Genomic DNA, 13,629 nt, shown 5'->3' on the forward strand with positions numbered 1-13,629 from the left:
TGGTTGAATTACACATTTCTTACACATTGAGGCTCTTAGCTGGTAGAAAATTGATCTGGTACTGTCCTTTTGACTTCCCAGCAATACTCAAATTTCACTACAAATGACAAGAGACTAAGTAACAGAAAACATTACTTAATTAGGAAAATAATGCATCTGCTATACACATCCAACATGTTTTTACATATTTTACATTTATGGAATAGTGCAAGTCCTTCACAAAAATCTGCAACTCGGTGCTTGAAGAGAATATAGAAATATTACAGAGGCATCTTACAGAGGCATATGTGGAGAACAGTTCTGGTACTGAAGGATGTGCTATGTGATGGACTGATCATTTTCTGTTCAGATTATAGTGAAATGAAACAGACAACATCATACTTGGGTTACTATGAGACCTTTTTGTCATGAAAGGGTAGCTGAAAATTGCTACAACCACTGAAGTCCTCAGCAATTGGTCTTTAGAAGATTAAAGAAATTATGCCCTAACTGCATCACTGTGGTCACACCATACCACTAGTATACCTAGTCTTATCATCTATATTGCATTAGGCTGTAAGACTGTGTTGGTGTTAGCACAAACCAGAATAAAAGAATGGAGAAGTATAGGCAAGATGAGTCTGGTATCTCAAGGTGCTCCTAACCAAAGAGGATTATTGCAGTTACGATGTTCTGCTATTACTCCTGAGTTTTCAAATCATAAAAAGTACTTTAGTCTGGGTTAGCTTGTTGGAAAGCTAACTGTCTCACCCATATTTACATAATCCCAGATTCATATTTATAAATGCCACACATTTTAGGGCTCAGAAGCAGAGAAAAAGACGATGTACTGAAAACACTTTTAGCAAAGGAAGAACAATTCATGTCAATGGCCAGTTGCCAGTGTGCAATCAGGTATGACTAATGGTGAAAACACAGTAGTTAGTTTCAGTCTTGGTGATCTCATCAGAATTAGGAATGCAAAAAATAACAAGGCAGTTCTAAATTAATCCTTGATTCACGTACAATCTGCAAAAGCATGTATTTTCTTAAGTCACACAGGCCCTCCAGTCGTGCTGCACAGAAGCTCTTACTGGTTTAACAAAAATAAACATGTGTACAGGGCTGCAGAGTGAACTCATCAATGCAAGATGTAAATATGTCTATCACACAGGGAGTTTGCAATAGTAGAGGAATAAAGAAGTGAACAGCTAAACTTTGACTATGGATGCAAGACTGAGACACTAGCATAGTACCAATGTGAAACAAAAACCAGGAGAATTTGAATGGTGAGGGGAATTATCAGTCTATGGATAATTAGTGTGCAAAAGGTTTTGAAAAGAATCAGTGGCCTATATTTAGTGAATAATTCTCCTAATATATTTTCCCTGTATATAACACAGGTACCTCTCTTTACATTCATTGACTTTCAATCTATTTGTGCAGAGAGGAGGCACTAAAACATTACAAGATATTGAAAAGTTAGCATCAGAATCTGTAGTAAAGGAAATCTAATGGTATGAGGGAAAGAGTGAGGGCGGGCAAAGAATTAACTGTGCTTCTGATATGATTTAACAAACACTAGAATAATTTCTGGAATAAACTGAAAATTAAAAGCTTGAACTCAGCATGCAAAATCCTCAAGAAGGTATTTTATCCATGAGGCTGTACTTGCAAAAGAAAGAGTTGTCTTGCAGATGGTGAAGGTCATGTATGTATGTGTAAACAGCAAGCATTCTGTTCACTATCTGTTCACTAAGCTTTTTTGAAAGCAACATTTCCAGGGAAAAGCTCTGTTGTAATGAAATTGCCTTCTCCAAACCTGCCTGCCAGCTTTTTACAAATCCTTTCCATGTTGGGTTGCTTAAGCCCTCTTCTTTTGATGGTCTTTTCCCTGTTGTATTCATGCATATTATTTGTGCTTTGGTTCATACTGATCTGTAGCAGATGGAGAGGTGGAGAGCAGAAGGAGTTTTTTCCCACTTTAAGTGTCCCTGAAGGTCAAAATATCTGCTCTGGGTTTCATTACTGGAAAAGAAAATGCAGGTTTAATGTGGCTTCTGATTACATGGTACCTAAGAAGGTGGTGCTGGACTGTGACTCTATTCCATTACAAAACAGCAGGTAATAATAATAAAAAAAAAATTAGATCTTGTGAATAAACTGTCTTTGTCATGTGACAGAAGAGGGCTGACTGGTCCTGAAAAGAAAAGCTTAAAAGCAGCGCTTCAGCTGCTTTTACGATCAGATTACTGTATCTCTTTAATTGCCTTATTAAAATCCACAGACTTGGTGAATTCCAGTAATTCTTTACTGTCTCCTCACAAGATCATATGGTCATTTAACACCACTCTGATTACTAAACAAAAGGGAAATCTTTACCCCCAGTTAAAAACCCTTCTGCAAACAAACAGTCTGAGGATTGCTGTCCTTTAGCCAAATAGCTTTTTGCTTGAATTACTCAATGAAACATGGCCAAGCATCTTTCCAAATATGGAGAAGAAAAGCATTGTGTTCCCCCCCTTCATGTTCCCCAAATACAGCTGGACAGAGCACATCCTTGCACTCAGCCCACACAGTATTTGTGCCTGCAGAGACAGCACCACAATATCACATACCCTACAATTTTTGAGGGAATGCAGGTCATTTTTGTTTTTACAGTAAGGATGTTCTGCTAGCAGCTTTGTGCCACAGTGGAAATCCAGCTGCAACTGAAATGTTAGGTCTTCTGCAGGAATTTTACAACATTCTAGATTTTAGCTAAACTAGAGATAAAATGACAGCTCAACACAAATCGGAACCTGATGTTAGTTAAGCTTGTTTTAAGACTCTCTTTGTGCTCAAGCACGCAGTGCCCATCTGAGGAAACCTAACACAATATGTAGCTAGCAGAGCTAGTCTTTTTTTCTTCCCTTTAACCTTTGCCAGGGTACAGGATTACTCTGCTATCCACTTCCTTTTGCAGGTGTCAGGCAGTATTTCAGCAGGGGATGTTTAAGGAACTGTATGAGGAGGAAAGCTTTCAAGAATAGCATTTTCAGAGTAGGGGTAAAAATACTTTCAATCTCAGAAAATGATCTCTGAAATCTGCCACCAGGGAGACATTAATACAGTATGAGAGTAGTGCCAGGCCCTGGTAGGTTATATCCAACTTTCATAGTTCAAATGAAAGCAGCAGAGCTGGTCTAGGAAAGGGGGAGAAAGAAAGGGCTTTGGGAAGTTACTTTATCCTCTTTCTTCCTGTGCCCTTTAGGAGAAAGGACACGTCCAGCTCCTGAGTCCTGGGATGTGTGTCTTCTGCTCTTGGCTGAGAAGCTGCACCTCCCAGTGCTGCAGTGCCTTACCTGCTTGTAGCTTCATTCATTGCCCCCAGACTGTAGCAAAGATCAAGCACGACTGCAGTCTTGCTGCAAAGCAGGGCCTGCTCTTGGAAGCTCCCTATGTTAGAATGCACTGGTGGAACATGCTGTCTCAGCATGTTTTTTTTTAGTGGTAATAGTGGAAGGACAGTGGAGGAGAGCATTATACAGGACGTATTGTGCATTCAGTACTGAGGAGCCAAAGCTAGGCTATCAGGATCTTAGTCATAAAGTCTGAGTTGATTTTTTGGCCACTTTAGGCCTCAGTCGTAAACAGAACATATGAAAGAAACAAAGAATTTTCTATAAATATAAGAATATTCTCGAGAAGGCAGAATAAAAGGAGATTAAGCTCTTAAATTATCACTTTTTTATCATTAAAAGTTAGGAGACATACTTTACAATCTTTTAAAATACCAGTAATTCACTGGCTGTAATTATTTTAAGATAAATTTTCCAGGGCTAGAAACTTGAAGTCCAGACTTCCCACATAAATACTGTTTAAACACACACAAATTGAAGACAGTAATTTTTTATTTACACACACAAAAATCCCATTGACACCTCTGGGAGTTCTGACACAGACTGAAGAGAATACATAGTACTTGAATGAGAGCAAAATATCTGTCCAGATGACTTTGGAAAAAGATTATAATGTAGGAGGAGAAGTGTCAGTCTGCCAAAAGTTGCTCCTTTCAGGCAGAGGTTTGTGCGGTTTAGTCTTCAGCAGAGCAAATAAGCATTTGTAGGAGCCAAATAATGGGTTATTAGTTCAAGCTATAAAAAAGAAAAAACAAGATTTGTATTGCTTCTCAGTATTCAGACAATGATGAAGTTTAGTTATAAGAATTTGTTTTCACTGGTGGACAAGCCCAATACACAATAAGGATATCATATGGCTAGCTTCCAAGATGAAAAAAAGGTAGGCAAAATCAAAACATCTGCTGGTCTCTGTTTGCACAGCAGATGTTCACTACACTTCCAAGTTAAGATCTTCAGAATTCATGAAGCATACTTTATCCATAAGCACACAGTCAGTCTGTCTTTGGCCTATAACATTCCTATGAAACTGAGTACATTTTGCCATATTCTACACCCTGAAGTATGTGCTGTATGATTTTTGAAAGATCCAGGCAAACACTGAATGTGAAAAAACCATGGAAGGCACCTTTGATCATATTCTAGGTAACCTGAGATTCTGAAAACGCCAGTGGGGCAGGACAAAGATATAGACAGTCTGTAGGGTGAAGCTTGTTTATGGCATTTTTTGATCCTGAATGAGTTGATACAATTGAAAAATAGGCTTGGTAGGCAACTATTCCAAGTTGCTTTTTCAAAACTTGCTGTGTATTTTAGCCTTGAAGTACAAATGCCCTGTCAGTCTTTCACTCTGCTGACTTACAGCATGGAGGTACTGCTGATTGTGCATGTTTCTTTCTCAAGATGTTTTGCACTAACTGATCAGAGTGGTGTTCTGGGATAATGAGGGTAAATTTCTAAACTCTCTTTGCTATGTCAAACAGGCTCCAAAGCATCCAAGAAGTGGCCTTCACAAACATGACTGGAAACTACTTTTCTGAATGAGTTGTGCAATTTCATAATTTCCGGAGGTAATGAAGTTTTAAGGAGTAAGAGGAAGAAGGTTGGGGCATGTAGAGCAGTTCTTCCCAATTGCAACTGAAACTCACAAGCAGGAGAAGTGTGATTTTTCTCTGTGGTTAAAGAAAGGACTCCCATTTCGAGGCATACAGCTACCTTATTAAAATTCACACAACTTCTAGTATTGCATATGAATATGAAGTATTTTGGATGTGCATTTATGTTACTATGATGAAAATGCTGCTCTCAGACAAGAAATTATCTACAGCTTGGTGGAGACAGTTGGAAAGAGGTGTGATGGTGTCCTGGTTAGAGAGTTGTGAGTGCCTTTGCCTGGGGAAGCTATGTGGATGTGGATGTGGATGGCCTACGCACGTCATCATGGTTTTGTTCCTGGTGATGAACACCTTTTTGTGGATATAACACCTTCTCTTCTTGTATACTTTTGCTGTTGTTATGGCGCATGTCTTATTTCACTCTTTTGTGCTTTCTATAAATCATTACCTCAACCCATTGTCTCTGCTTTTGTTCCTCTCTTTACCAGAAGGTGTAGGGGAAAGGAGACTGCCTTACTTGGGGTTTAATTTCCAGCTAGTGTTAAAAACAACACAGAAAAGGGAATAGGATAATTAATACATTATGAGGAAAAGCAGAGGTGATGAACAGAGAGAGACTTCACTATCATTTCTAATTAAAAAATTATATGGTATTGAATATGTTGGGACGTCTCTTAAAAGGAATGCTTCACACACCAGTGTAGTCAAGCACTTGAACTCTGAGCTATATAGTAATTCAGAGGACACCTCAACATTTTTGTGCAGAAAAACTGTGGAATTAAAATCCTCTCAGCACCAGTGTTCTCCAACAAAGTACACATATTTCTCTTCCAACTCTGAAAATATGAAGCAGTGTACCCCAGATTTTAAAAGACTATTAACTAAACTTGCCTATCGTTAAACTGTTTCCTAGATTATGTTAGTCAAAAGACTTGCACATAAACAGATCCTTATTCTAGTCTGATATGGCTCATAATATATTCATACAACATCACTCTCCCTCTGTATGAGTTTTATGCATATTAACCACAATATTATTTTGAAATGAAGCCAACCCAGGACTGAAGACATGAGAAATTGAAGTGCTTTCAGAATTACTGTGGTACACATCTAGGACAAAGAGCTCTTAACAACCACAGTGCCATGAAAAAGAGAACATACAAGGTTGGAGAAAGAATATACTCTTTTTCTCTTACAGAAAGAAATGTGAGTCCCTTAGCTAACTTCAGGGGCAGCAGTAATAATTAACTTTGAGCTCAGGATGGGAGCAGACAAAAACTGAAATGAAAGCTAGATGAGCAGAAAAGCCCAGTTACCTGTTTTACACATTAATGAGGGCAGCACTGGAGCATCCCAGCCAAAAGTCATGTCACAATAGTGGGGCAGCTGGAAGAGAGTCAGCCTCCATCCTGTACTCTTCTAGACATCTGCTGCATCTTTTATGCCCTAACAGCAGGTACACTCAGCACCCCAAGAGCTTACAAACCCTTATTTGAAGTCACTCACGCAACCATGCCATGTCCCTTTTGTCAGCCTATCAGAAGTTAAAGCAAACAGAAAGGAGGACATGCTGTGTTTTGCATTTGGCTCACTTTCCTACTTAAAATCACACTAAAGGTCTATGTGTTTGCAGCAGTTAAACTAAAAAAGTGTTTGGAGTAAGCTTAAGATGTCTTTAAGCAGTCTGACCTGTTTGGTTCATGTGAGTTTTTTATTTTCTGGTTGAAGGGACAATCAGGTTATAGCCTTTTATTGTTAACAGTCCAAAGTGTCTCCTTTCCTGCCTGGTTAATGAAGGCAGGAATACTAAGATACTAGATAATACTAAGATTTCAGTAAAACAAAAATAAACATCATGAACTCAAACTGAGACTCAGTGTTCTGGGTCTAATTCTTCCATGCATATTCATGCATAGTTCATGTTTATTACTGATGGAAATTTTGTCAAAGTAAGTCTAAGAAAGACACCTAAATTTGGATGGATTTTGGAAATCAGTGAAACCAATGGAGACATGGCAGTTGACATAATTTCAGAATCCCAGATTTGAATCTGAAACTTATCATTTAAATATCATACCTGTATTCTCTTGTATTGCCTTTTTGTCTTCATGCTTGAATGTCCATGTAAGTGATGGCCCTAAGTCTGTCTGTCTGGTGCAAGGAGACACATCAGTATGATGGGCTCTATGCTTAGTGTACTCCCCTGTCTGTACAGAAATCATGTCTGGAACCGTATCTTGCTATTTACCTTTTCCATGGTCTTGTATTTTGTCTACTTGTCACAAAGATTTTCTGTGCATGTGTCAGGAGATTAGTATTGCATGACTAAAAAGGAGATAGATGAATCTAGTTCAGTCAACATATGCTCTCACTTCCATTATTTTTGATATTTGCCATTAGATGAACTTTCTCAGCACATAAAACATGATCCTCAAATGAAATAAAACAATGATTATTATAGGAAAGGCAATCAATAAAGTTAATTGCTATCTCTTTGAAAAGGGTATGGTAGAAGATGATTTGTACAGTCTCTTGTTAATGGACAGCTAGTAACAAAAACTCACATACTACTTTGAAAAAATTGCTGTGTGTGTCAGTACTATCACTATTCATAAAAATATATTGGGAAAAAAGATGTAGAATATATTTCTTGGAATAAATTTATTGTATGCTGTATAAAACCTATTTCTGTCATAAACAGTAATGCATTATTTTTTTCCCCTCTTAAATTACCTGAGGTGTGCAAAAATTAAGTAATGATGAAAAGTCATATCTAATCAAGATAGGGGGTACTACTCTTTTGTTTTATAAAGTTATTCTACTTATATGTACCTTTGTACTCTCTTCTTGTTCCAGGCACAGTTAACTGAAACTGTATTTTAAAGCAATTGTATTCCATGGTTTCAGTGCCATGTTTACTGAAGACTTTATTATTCAATTGCTGGTTTACTTTGCATTAGACAGCAAGTTTTGAGATAGATTTGGTCTAAGGATCTCCGTTCTGTTGCTGTGATGTAGTCTTTATCATCAGTGAATAAACAGTCTGTCCCTATAGTGAGTGTTGTGGGCAAGGAAAGAGATCCCCAGGGAGGGAACAGCTTTGACTGAAGGTAGCTAAGCAGAGAGGACTTCATTCTGCTTCAGCAGAATCTCATCCTAAGACATGGCAGGTTACAGAGCTGTTATCACCACCCTGCTCTTAATAGTGCTGCATGACCAAGATCAGCTTCAATTACAATCTACTTCTTCTTGCAATGTTGCAGTCTCCGTCATCAGGGATGTTACAACCCCATTTTCTAGGTGAGTAATGATACCTTGGTGGGTCCTGGTATACCTGTCATAGCTTATGGACCTCTAAGAGAATCAGAGTTGTCTCAGATCAAGTCTCTTAAGATATATGAGTTGAAGCTTTAACCACAGGTGTTCACCAGAAACGTGGGCTGGAATCGTCTTACAGCAGTGTGGAGAACTTATCTTACAGGATATAAATAATACCTACTCAGATGCAGGAAGGGAAATTCCAGGGCTTATTAGTAGTAGCCATTAAGTAGGAACTGAACATCCTGGATCATGAATTGTATGTGGAAGTATTTGAGCTTTGTTTTCCTTTTTGTTTCCTGCCTATTGGTAGTTTCAGTTCTCCTTCCAAGCTTTGCATTTGCATTTTCCTTCCTCATCATTTGACTGTACACACAAATCATACACTCTTGATTTTACCCCCTCTTTTAAACATATCAGTGCAGTACCATGATATCAGGATTCAGTAAACAGGTTAGGTATCCAAATACAGAGGGCACTTGCGCAGGCTTCTACACTGATTTTAAATTCTAATTTTAAATTTAAATTTGAGTAGACTCAGACTGTGATGATATATACACCACAAGAAAAGGGGGACAATTTCTGTTCATATATTTAGGATAACATTATTTCCACAATGAACTGACTAAAATCTCTTCTTAGATACAATCCCTAAAAGGGATACAATCCGTAAAAAATCCCTTGACATCAGAAGTGTCATAAGAAAACATAACTGGTTTGAAAACTCCCTATGTAAATGAAAGCAACTGCTTATTTCACCCCAGTTTAAATAGTCTTTTAGACTCAAAGCTTCTTGCTTATAAACATCAATTTTCCTATTTATTTACAATTGATTACACACACTTGCAAAATCATTCCACATGGAATTCTCTTTTTTATTCTTCAGAAGTACAAGAATTGCTTTTTTTTTTTTTTTTTTTTTTTTTTTTTGCTGTGTTGTTTTTTTGTGCATGTGCAAGTGTCAGCCCATGGGTTACACTTGTTCAATAAAGCTTGTTACGTATTTACAGGTTGCATCATATAACATAATTTCAAAGGGAAAGAGTAAGATATTTGTAAGCAATTTTATTACTTAATAACAGTAATGGGAGCCTTCGTTGTTAGTATCTCAAGAATAGACAAGCTCCCAAGGACCATGGACAAGTGACTGTCCCTGCCCTTCCAGATAAGGACCATATGTCAACTCTTTAAGAACATTGTAGATACCCCTAACAACTAGCCGTTTATGTAAACTAAGCACCTTAAAACACACCAGCTTCTCTGGGACCCAATCATAAAATGATTATTTTTGCTGTGGGTAAGATCACCTTTCTCCTCCTCTTCTATGTGCTAGACTATGCTTGCAGAAGCTTGCTTTCTTCTCTCTAGTCGCTGTGGATGAGGATTTTAGTGTCTTTCATGTAGACATGGTGGTTTGGATAAGAAAATGTGGAACAAATCTTATTTACTTAAAATTAGAGGGATGAAGAAACAGCAGAGAGATTTCCAAATGTATTTCCAGACCTCTTACCACAACCACTGAAAAAAGGGTAATTTTTTTCCCCAGTAGAGATTTAGTATAATTTAATTGATAAGCCCTTCAAGAACTATAGAAGGTCAAAGTGTTTTGTTCCTTCTAAGAATTGTTCAGTTTCCCTGACCAGGAATTTTGCAGATGTTCATGTTCCACTTGCAAAAATAAATTGATTAGGAGTGTAATATTATTGTATTTTTTTTTAAATGTAAGAGAAAGGACTAAAGTATATCACAAATCTGTATTGTTTATTACAGGTTGGAAATACTTTAATGTTAAAAAATGCATAAAGTACATCCACATGATTTTTTAAAGGTTTCTTTTATTTGTTGTTTTATATGTTTAGACAAGAGGGAAGAGAAAGCCTAATGGTGCATGAACTCTAAACCTGAATTTTACTACTGTGGTATCCTTAAAAAAGTAAATAGCTATGATACTGAAAACTGTTCTTACACTCCCATAGATTTATGATCAACAAAATTCTCGATTTTTCTTCTGTCTTTTGTTTTGTCCCATGCAATCTCAAGTTCATAGCTGCAGGAGTTGCCAGCAGGCCTACCAAAAGTCATAAAAATTTGATATGTATATATGCATTTAATGCTTCAGGTCATGTATGTAACTCTGGTTAGGAAAGACATACATGATAAAACCTCTCAAAATCAAAACCAGTTACAGCTAAAATTCACTCTGAAATTATTAAATAGTTTGATTTCAAAAAAAGAGTAAAAAATTTCTACTCCTGAAGTAAAGTTTGCAGAACAAAAATTGAGATAATAATGGGAACTGCTTTTTGTCCTTAATGAAAGGCTACAAGAATACAGAAGTGTTTCTTTCCATAAAAGACTAGGGAGAGTTTTGAAACCTGTTAATTTCTTTATAAAATTTGTTACTTTATAACAGCTGCATAAGTTACAAAGCATCAACCAAGAACCTTTTAAAATAACGAATTTAGACAGGACCTAGTTGAGCATTGGTTTTTTCCCCCTCTCCATTAAATATAAAGAACTTTTTGTTTCATCATTTGCCTTTAATTGTTTACTTTTGCTTCTTTCTCCTGCAAGAACGTTTAAGAGTTTACTGTGAGGATACATCTTTCTGAAGAGTCAAAATGCAGGGGCAGCCTCCCTTCCCCTAGAGAAAACTGCAGAAAAATCCAGAGTAATTGGATAATGAATTCTTGGGAAGCTGTGGGGTGTAAGGCAAGCAGTTATCCTCTACATGTGGTGGCTAGTTTTCTTCCTCCAGGAAAGAAGGGAGGGTGCTTTTCCAGTTTTAAAGGTTAGAATCAGACATCCTTTTTGGTGTTGAATATACCAATGTGGGTGAGTATGATTGCTACTAATGAACTATGCTGTAGAATGCAATGGAGCTGGAGGTATTTTTCTAAAATAAATACTGTAAAGGAAGAACAGGAAATAAAGTATCTATTAGAAAAATAAATATTAGAGCATTTCATCCTCTTCCTGTGTCTTTGGCACAACTGTGTGTCTCAAGCCTTCTCCCCAGAGTACAGATGCAGTGAAATGAACTGTCCACTGTTATACCTATGACCAAAGAGTGGTGTTTTCCCTGAAATCTAAACCATTGCCTCACCTTACGACCTCAGGGTGAAATGGACCTATTCATGACTGTGGATTGTTGCTTCTTGAGGATAGCCAAGAATGGAGGCCTTAAAGGTCACTAACAAAGGTTAAGATAAAGAGTATGAGTTGAACTGGAAAGCAGAAGAGGCTAAGGACTCCTATTTTCAATGATCTAAACCTAATCATGGAAGCTACAGAGGCAAAAATTCTCCCAACAACCCAGTGCACTAAGCTTAAGCAAAGCCATATCAATTGCAAATAAAGACAGATGAACTTTGTCAGAACAACACAAGGAAGGATTTGAAACTTATCTAGATAAATGTGATTTTGATGTTAGAGCATAGCTTTTCTCATGGGCATAATTTATTTTAATTATCTTGCACATGGACTAAGAGGATGCTTTGGACAGAAGGAATTTTGCACAGACATCTTGACCTAATTAAAAGTGCACTGACATTTTATATTTTAATTCTGTCACTGACATGCACATGACCTTGGAAAGTCACATTGATTATTGTTTCATAAAACAATCTTTAATAGTCACATTAAGAAAAATGGGAAAGCTCATTTATTTTTCTGGGCTTTGAATATAAAAAGATTTGACCACTTACACATTAAAACTCTAAGATCACTGCACAAATATGCTTAAAAACTTTAACTTCCTTGGTCTGCTTTGTTAAATACTCTGCATAGTTGTGGCTAAAGGTTAAATGGCAAAATGCTAAGTTTACTGGCAAATGTTCTGGCATCCTATGGGTGAGCATATAGAACATACAAAATGTGCTCCTGAACTGTGAGAACAAATAAAACCAGCATGAAGTACATGGGTCCTTCTGGAAAGCTTATGGCTCTGCTCTACTGACATGGTTTGTTTACATGCTCTCCACAGTGCAGGACTATTTGTTTGTTTGTTTGTGCTTTTGTTTTATTTTGCTTTTTAAAACTTATTTTCAAGAAGAACAGGTAGAATTATATTCAGGCAATAAATGAAGGACTAAGAAAGATTCCAAAAATAATTAGATACTGAAGATACTAAAATATATTTAAAAGCACAAATTACTCCCCCACACCTAAAAAAAAATATCCTAGTATTCTAGAAAGTTTCTCCAGAGTATTTTTGTTGTCTCCTTTGGCATTGAGCTGGGACTGGTATGAACCTGTCAGATCTGCAAAGTGACACTTGGTTTAGACTCACTAGATATGCACAAAGGCTTTCAAAATGTCCTCATTTACCAAACATGATTTTGTCTTACATACAAATTGAGAAGATTCTCAAGCCAAACATGACAGATTTGCTGCTGGGAAGTGGAAAGAGTGTGCTCAGGACTTCTGTGTCAGGAGAGATCCATTTTGTAATGATTCTGCCTCCTAAAAACATTGAAAGAGCTTTGTTTTTCCTTTAGCACACATTGAAAATAAGTTTAGTTTCGAAAGCTTGAGAGCTGTTGTGAAACAGCCATCCTCTGGCAAATTCTGTTGGTTTTGCTTTCCAAATGTTTTAAAGTTTGTATTTTGTCTAGAATACAATTTTTTTTTTCAGAGAGCCACAGGAAACATGCTGTATCTGGCTGCTACCTTAATCATATATTTAAGACCACTTGAAAAGTTTTAGGGATGTATTCAGATTGCAAAAGTGATTATTCAGAGGCTGGGAAATAACACAGATATCTTTTTTTCTTGGCTGTTTGGACAAAGCTGCTTGCTCTGAGCAAGGCAGGAATTACAATAAATAAAGAGTGCTGACAGAATTAGTCTTGCTGGACACACTGAATTAGTCTAAATTAACACTGTGCCTCTCCCAGGGCTAGCTACTCCATACAAATATTGCTGGATTTAACTGGACAACAACTATTCATAGTAGTTTACCAAACATTTAACAAGGGTATGTGTTGCTAGAAAGAGGGGCTTGCAGATCTGTTGGCTTCATGCAGTCGTTCTGATTTCATTTATAAGCTTATTTCTAGTGAAGAAGCAGCATTATATGGATGATATACAGAGTCCTTTAAGGTCAGCTTAAGCTGAATATCAGTTTTATTGTCTTACACCCAAATGCCAAAACCAGGGTGGTAAGTAAACATTTGCTACTTATTTAAAAATGCATCTGACTTCATCTTCAAATTGGAATAGAGATAACTAAAAAAAATTCCAAGTAATTAAAAAAAAAAAGAAAATACAGGGATAAAAAGATATAGGGGGAAAACATCTCATTCCACAAATCCATG

The sequence above is a fragment of the Lonchura striata genome, chromosome Z, assembly GCF_050655825.1.
Source record: "Lonchura striata isolate lonStrDom1 chromosome Z, ASM5065582v1, whole genome shotgun sequence".
NCBI lineage: Eukaryota > Metazoa > Chordata > Aves > Passeriformes > Estrildidae > Lonchura > Lonchura striata.